The sequence below is a fragment of the Melozone crissalis genome, unplaced genomic scaffold (genome assembly GCF_028551555.1).
Source record: "Melozone crissalis strain CALT ecotype California unplaced genomic scaffold, PUWL_Pcris_2 ptg000063l_1, whole genome shotgun sequence".
Classification (NCBI taxonomy): Eukaryota; Metazoa; Chordata; class Aves; order Passeriformes; family Passerellidae; genus Melozone; species Melozone crissalis.
In genome coordinates this window covers 13,126,823-13,132,846 of record NW_026535841.1, presented here as the reverse complement: position 1 = coordinate 13,132,846, position 6,024 = coordinate 13,126,823, and the positions used below count along the sequence as shown (strand labels likewise).

The 6,024-nt window shown below is 55.7% G+C and overlaps 1 protein-coding gene across 5 annotated transcripts in view; it reads left to right on the top strand.

The window, feature by feature from the left end:
- The first annotated feature begins 802 nt into the window (after positions 1-802).
- Positions 803-6,024, top strand: part of PITPNM2 (phosphatidylinositol transfer protein membrane associated 2) — a 123,959-nt gene continuing 118,737 nt past the window's right edge. For 4 of the 5 annotated variants that reach the window (XM_054289085.1, XM_054289084.1, XM_054289082.1 and 1 more), the window contains exon 1: positions 803-894. The gene's annotated coding sequence lies outside the window, so the exon portion shown is untranslated. Of the gene's footprint in view, positions 895-5,633; positions 5,804-6,024 lie in introns of those variants that run through there. The other variant, XM_054289083.1, reaches the window with a different exon arrangement.

Here is a 6,024-nt window from a genome sequence, read left to right as displayed (position 1 = left end):
CTTTGCAGAGAGGGGGGAAAAGGGCTGGCATGATGCATCCTGAATGAAAAACAACTGCAGGAAATTAACAAAGGTTTAAAAGGCCACGGTAAATTTCACCGCAGGGTCTTTTCCTGAGGTTTCTGCATGAAACGATCGCTGAACTTTTTGAGATTTTTATTCCCGACTGAGCTGTGCGGAGAGTGAAGCTCGAGGAGCCGCCAGCGCTGCTCTGAGGGCAGCTGAGGGCAGAGCGCGGGCTCGGTGAGCGCCGCTACCCTCGCTGAGGGCACCGCTACCGGCAGCGAGCGGGGGAACGGAGGAAGGCGGTACCAGCCCGGGGATCCCCGCACCATCCGCTCGCTCTTTCCCGGCTCTTTCCCGGCTCTTTCTCCGCTCTTTCCCAGCTCTTTCCCCGCTCCTCCCGCGCCTTCCCCGCACGCCGGGGCGGTCCCGCTGCCCCGCGCTCCTCACCGCGGCCGTCAGGCGGCGCCCTCACCCCGCCCGCTCGCCTGAGGGAGCGCGGAGCGGCGCGGGGAAGGAAGTGGCGGCTCCCGGTGCTGCCGGTGCGCGGGGCTCGGCTCGCTCGGCGGGCGGATAAATCCGCGCGGCCGCCGTGCCACGGCAGGGCAAGGGCAGTGCCGGTGCGGGGCTCTTCGCCTTCCCCGCTCCCTCCTCCCCCGCAGCTGCGGCGGCCCGCCCGCCTCGCCTTCCCCCGCCTCCGCCGTCCCCGCGCCGCGGCAGCGCCGGCGGGCGAGGAGCTGCCCGCGCCCGGCCCGCCCGCGCCGGGGATTATGCCAGCGGCGCGCGGGCATGCCGGCAGGCAGCGACCCGTAGGCAACGGCAGCCGCCGAGCCGCGGCGGCATCGGCAGCAGCAGCAGCGGGAGCCGCGGCCGCCGCGCCGGGAGCAGCCGGTGCGTGGCGGGGGGCGCTGAGGGCGGGCGGGGGGCGGCGGGGCGAGCACCGACACCTGGCGGCCCCCGGGATGGCCCGGCCGTGCCTCGGTGGGGGCGGGAACCGCGGCGGGCCTGAGGGGAGCTGAGCTGGGGTGGCCGGGCCCGCGGGGCGGCTGCGGCTCTGTGGAGGGGCCGGTGCGGCGCGGGGGCCTCTCCCGGGACCGCAGAACGGCCCCCGCGGGCCGCGGCGGGTCCCGGCCGGCACCTGGAGGCTGCCGCGGCCTCAGCGGGGCCGGGCTGTCCGTCCTCCCCCGGTATACGGCGGTAAAAGTTTCCCGATGGAGTAGCCGGTGACCGGGAGGGCCCCGCGGCCATGGCAGCGCCCGGCACCGCACGGCAGGGACGCGGGGTCCGGCGTGTGGCACGGCCGGTGCCGGGCTCTCTCTGCGCTGGCGGGCTGCGGGCGGCAGGCACCGCTCCGTGCCCGCGGGGACAGCCGGGGACGGACGGACGGACGGACGGACGGACGGAGCACCCTCCCTTGCAGGGTCGCGGCACCCGGAGCGTTCGGGGCGGTCACGGCTCGGGGCCGGAGCCAGCCCCCGGGACAGCTCCGTCCTGGCCCCCTTCCTCCGGTACCGCATCTCCGAGCCTTGAATTTCACCGAATTCGGCTCTGGCAGAGGCCCCCGGTGGAGGTTTTGCCGTGCGGTGGCCTCGGACGGGGCCTGGCCGTGGGGAGGGGATGAGGGGCTGCCCGGGGGTGCCTCCCGTCCCTGAGGGAGAAGAGGGCGAGACCCTCACAGAACAAATGCCGGTGACCGATCAGAGCTGAGGGACAGCCCCGGGAGCGTTCGGGGCTCCAGACCTCCCTGTGTCAGGGCACGGCTGGGTGGTGACTGGAGCTGGCGGTGCTCCTCAGGCGGTGCTTTTCCTTGCGGGAGTGGGAGGAAGCGATTCTTCCCTTTGGAAAGAGCAGAATGCTCGTTCCTCAGCGGGATGATGGGCTGCAAGAGGGGATTCGTTTTGCTGGGCCCGGCAGTCCTTTCTCCCGGCCTCCCCACCCCTTGACAGAAGGGATCCTGGTGTTCCCCAACCCTGTGCTCAATCCTGGAGCGTGCTGCTGCTCCACGGCTACGGCGTGAACAGCTTCAGCTTTTTGCCCAGCTGTGGGAGGATTAAATCCCTTCCTTCACGTCCTCCCCAGCCTCTCCTGCTCTGCTGAGGAAGCAGAAGCACAGAGTGCACTGAGGCGCTCAGCCTGGAGCTGGGAGCATCATTCAGGGAGCCCCTCAGAGGAGCGCCCTGCTCAGTCAGCTACACAAGTCAGTCCTGTCACATTTGACTTTTAAATGCCACGACTGAGGTGAAGTTTATTTAAACTGTGTGTTTAAGAAATAAAAAAGTTTCTTTATGTGTTGGTACCTGCTGTAAAGTGAGAGCTTCCATCTTCTCTGTGCTCTGTGCGTCTGGAAGCTGCTAAGTGGAAATTTGATGTCAGGAAGCGTCTTTAGGCTTTGAAGCCATAATCTGTGAGTGCTCAGCTCTGAACAGGAGAGTGACAATGGATCCGTCTTTGTGGACATCGGGACTCGAATAGGCGGATGTTTGAGTGCATGTGAGAGTATCAGTGGCTGTAGGACTCCTTATCCCCCGGTGGCACCGATTCCTGTTCCGTGCCCACATCTTTTTGCTCGTGCTGTATTTTTATCGCCTGGTTTATTTTTGTCGTGGCTGCATTGTGCTCCGGGTAACACAAGCCGCCTGGCTGCCTTTCAGAGTTCAACCCTGGCTTCTGGGCGAGGGGTTTTCCCCCCACCCACGGCTGAACAGGGGACTGCTGTTTGTAGGGCAGCCCTTTCCCTCTTTTCCTGTGGCAGACCCGCTGCCTCCGCTGGATCCCTGAGTGCCTGGGTATTGCGGCAGGTAACCAGCTCCTTGTAATTGGAACGGCTCCTCGGGATATGCAGCATAAAGGATGGCCAGGCATGAAAGCACTGATGCAGGCTTGTCCTGGCTTGTTGTTTGTCTCAGGATTTCTGCTTTGTGGTCGTTGCAGTGTGTTCTGGTTGTGGCAGAATCTCTGAGAGGGGAGGAAAGGAGCAGTTGGGGCTGGGAACGCAGCTTGTGCTGCTTCTGATGGAGCAGACTTCTGCTAGGCTGCTGGGCTTCATTAATCATATTTAAGTTTCTGTCACTAACTTTTAATTAAAAGCATAGTTGATACCACTTTAATGAACGTACAGATGTTAGCCATCTTCATGCATAAAAATGCTTTTTAATTCCCTTACTATTCCCTTTATGGCCCTTAGATGCTTTTGCTGCCATCTAAACCGTGTACAGTAGCAGCTGTTTATCTTCTTAATAAAACTTTTTCTTGCATCTGTGTTCGGGAAACAATAATGGTTTGAGTAAACAATTCCCTGGTATCCTTTAACAACATTTTTTTAAGAACTTGGCAGAAAGGGTCAGAAGTGGTGCCTAAAACGTGAACTCCAAGGCTCTTGCTGACTATAGCCCTGAACCTGGTGTAAGTCACCTGAAATTTTTGGCTGTTTTCAGGCTTATGTGAGCTGATGAGGAAAATAAGAAGCCCTCAGTGTATGACTTTTGATTCTGATGAGCTTCACGAGGATCTTTTCCCCAAATGACAACTTCTTATTAAAATATCTTTTCTATTTTGGGTTTGCTGCTGATGGTGTGTGTCAATGCTTTGTCGCTTGTTGTGCATCTAACAGCCTGAGCATTTATTGTGATTTACCATCTGGCACGTGGGAGTTTTATCTAACTTCTCATTTTACTTGACAGCAACCAGTTTGGAAAGACCTTGTCCTGGGTTTTTTTTTCCCCCTAATAGAAATTCTCAAAACTTAAAATTGACAATGGGGCTAAAAGGTTTTGAATTTAAATAATTACTCTCTTTCTATTCACAAATTGTTACTGCTTCTGTGAGATGGCCAAAGAGAGAAGCAGCACATCCTTCAAGTGAGCTAATTTAAAGAAGGTTTCCTCCAATTAGTCCTAAGGAGCATTTATCTCCCCTCTGCATTCAAATAAAACTCTTGTCATTCAGTTGCTGTCTTGGCAGCCCGAGTGGAAGGCTTTGAAAAATGGCAAGTGAAAGCTGATGCTTGCTCCTGAGCACAGTTTGACTCACGCCTGTCATGCATATTCACCATAATGTCCTGTTCCAGGACAAGCAGGATCCCTCGAGAACCATTTCTTCTTTTAAGGTGTTTTTCTTTTAGGCTTCCTCTTATTAGAGGCTCAAATAAGAGGAGAGGCTAGAAACAGGCATCGATGTATTGCTTTGCTTTATTTTCTTAGAAGGAAAAATTATCCCATGGTTTTCTTAACAGCCAATTTCTCTAAATGGTGAAGATGCCTTCTCATTTAATTTTAAAACTGGCTGACGTAGAATGTGATGCAATTAATATTTCTGTTTATCTCCCCAAATTGGTAAAATATGCCTAAATTTAATTTTGAGCCCAAAAGCGTCTTATAAACAAAAATGTTCTGTAGTTTTTCAGTGTGAATGGAGATGGAATAATTAATGGGGTAGGGAGGAGAGAATAAATAAAACACTTTTTATTTATAACTTGATTTCCTGGGTGTTGGAGGAAATCCAAGTGCCACAAGATTGTACTGGGGCAGAGTCTGTCTGAGCTCACCCACGAACTGAGAGGGAATGTGGCTTCTCTAATTGTGGTGTCCATGCCAAGAGTCCTAGGAAAATTTAAATGAACAAAGTAATGGATGATATTTGGATGCTCTTAATGTAAGAAGAAAACAATCTAGCCTGGGGCTGGCCCCGATCCTGTCACTACAGGGAGTTCTAATCAGCACCATGCCAAGTCAATAGACACAGCTCCCAAAGTCAGGCTTGTGCATTTTCCAGAGGAAAGAGGGTTTGCTGGTGTGACTGGATGGTGGTTTCAATTTTTCCTTTTAATCGAACTAATATTTCTTGGATGCTCACAGCAAAATGCTTCAGTAGATCCCACTGGAGAAGTTAGAAAGCAGTTGGAAAGAGGTTTCTTTCATTTTGAAGGAGGGAGGGGGAGGTGCAGGGACCTCCTGAGGGATGGCAGGATCTGGAGCCGGAGCTGCTTCCCCTTCCTGCAGCTCTTCCTGAGCGTGGGACACAGGGCCGGGCTGCACAGGGGAGCAGAAAGGAGAGGTGGCTCAGGCAAGTGGAGTTTTTGGGCAAACCTGGGTGCAGGGAAGAAATCCAGCTGGCACAGGGCTAAAACCTGCCCTGGGGAGCTCGGCCACACCTGAGGAGGTGCTGGCTGTGCAGGGAGAGGCCATCCAGGAGGGAAAGGGGAGGGAAAGCAGCACCTGCCTGCCCCTGGGCTGGCTGTGCCAGCGGGGCTGAGGAGGATGAGCAGGACCCTGGGCTGTGGTGGCTGGGGCAGTGCAGGGTGGGGGCCTGGCAGTCCCAGGGCATTGTCCTGGGCTCGCTGTCCCAAGGTCATTGTCCTTGTCCCAAGGGCATTGTCCCGGCAGCCTCAGACCTGGCACCGGGCAGGGACAAACATGCCAGCGCCCTGAGTGTGCCCAGGGTGCCACCAAGGGCAGGGACAAGCACACACCTGGCTGAGGAAGGAGTGCTGATAGGAGCAGGGGCACCCACAGCAGTCTCCATCTCCCAGCAGCAGCACAGGCTGATTTTGGCATCTCCTGACCCAGGTAGTGCCTGAGAACTCCAAAATAGATTTTTTTTTTTTTTTCTGGCTTTAAACAGCCTCCAAAATATCTTGCTCAGACAGATTTGAAGACCTACAACATCCAGAAGTCTGCACCCCTGTGGACCTCAAGTTGTTTTCCTGCAGAAATAACCCAAGGCTGAGCAGTGAGTACCTTGGATAGTGAGGGCTCTGCACAGCTTTTACAGTCCTGGCTTTGTGTGTGGACAGCTGAGCTTGGTGAGTGCTGAGGTGTGGGCACAAACCTTAAAATCTCCTTGGCAGGAAAACAGGTGGGATGAGGTGAATTGGAGGGAGTCCCTTGGTGTGATGAGGAAAAGTGATTTGCCCTTCATGGCTTTCTTTAAACAGCTCAGTCTCCAGTAGGAGAACCAGATATTGGCATTTCTACTGAGGGATTTTCCAGCAGTTTCTGTGGTCTCATCATGGTGGGGGGAAGA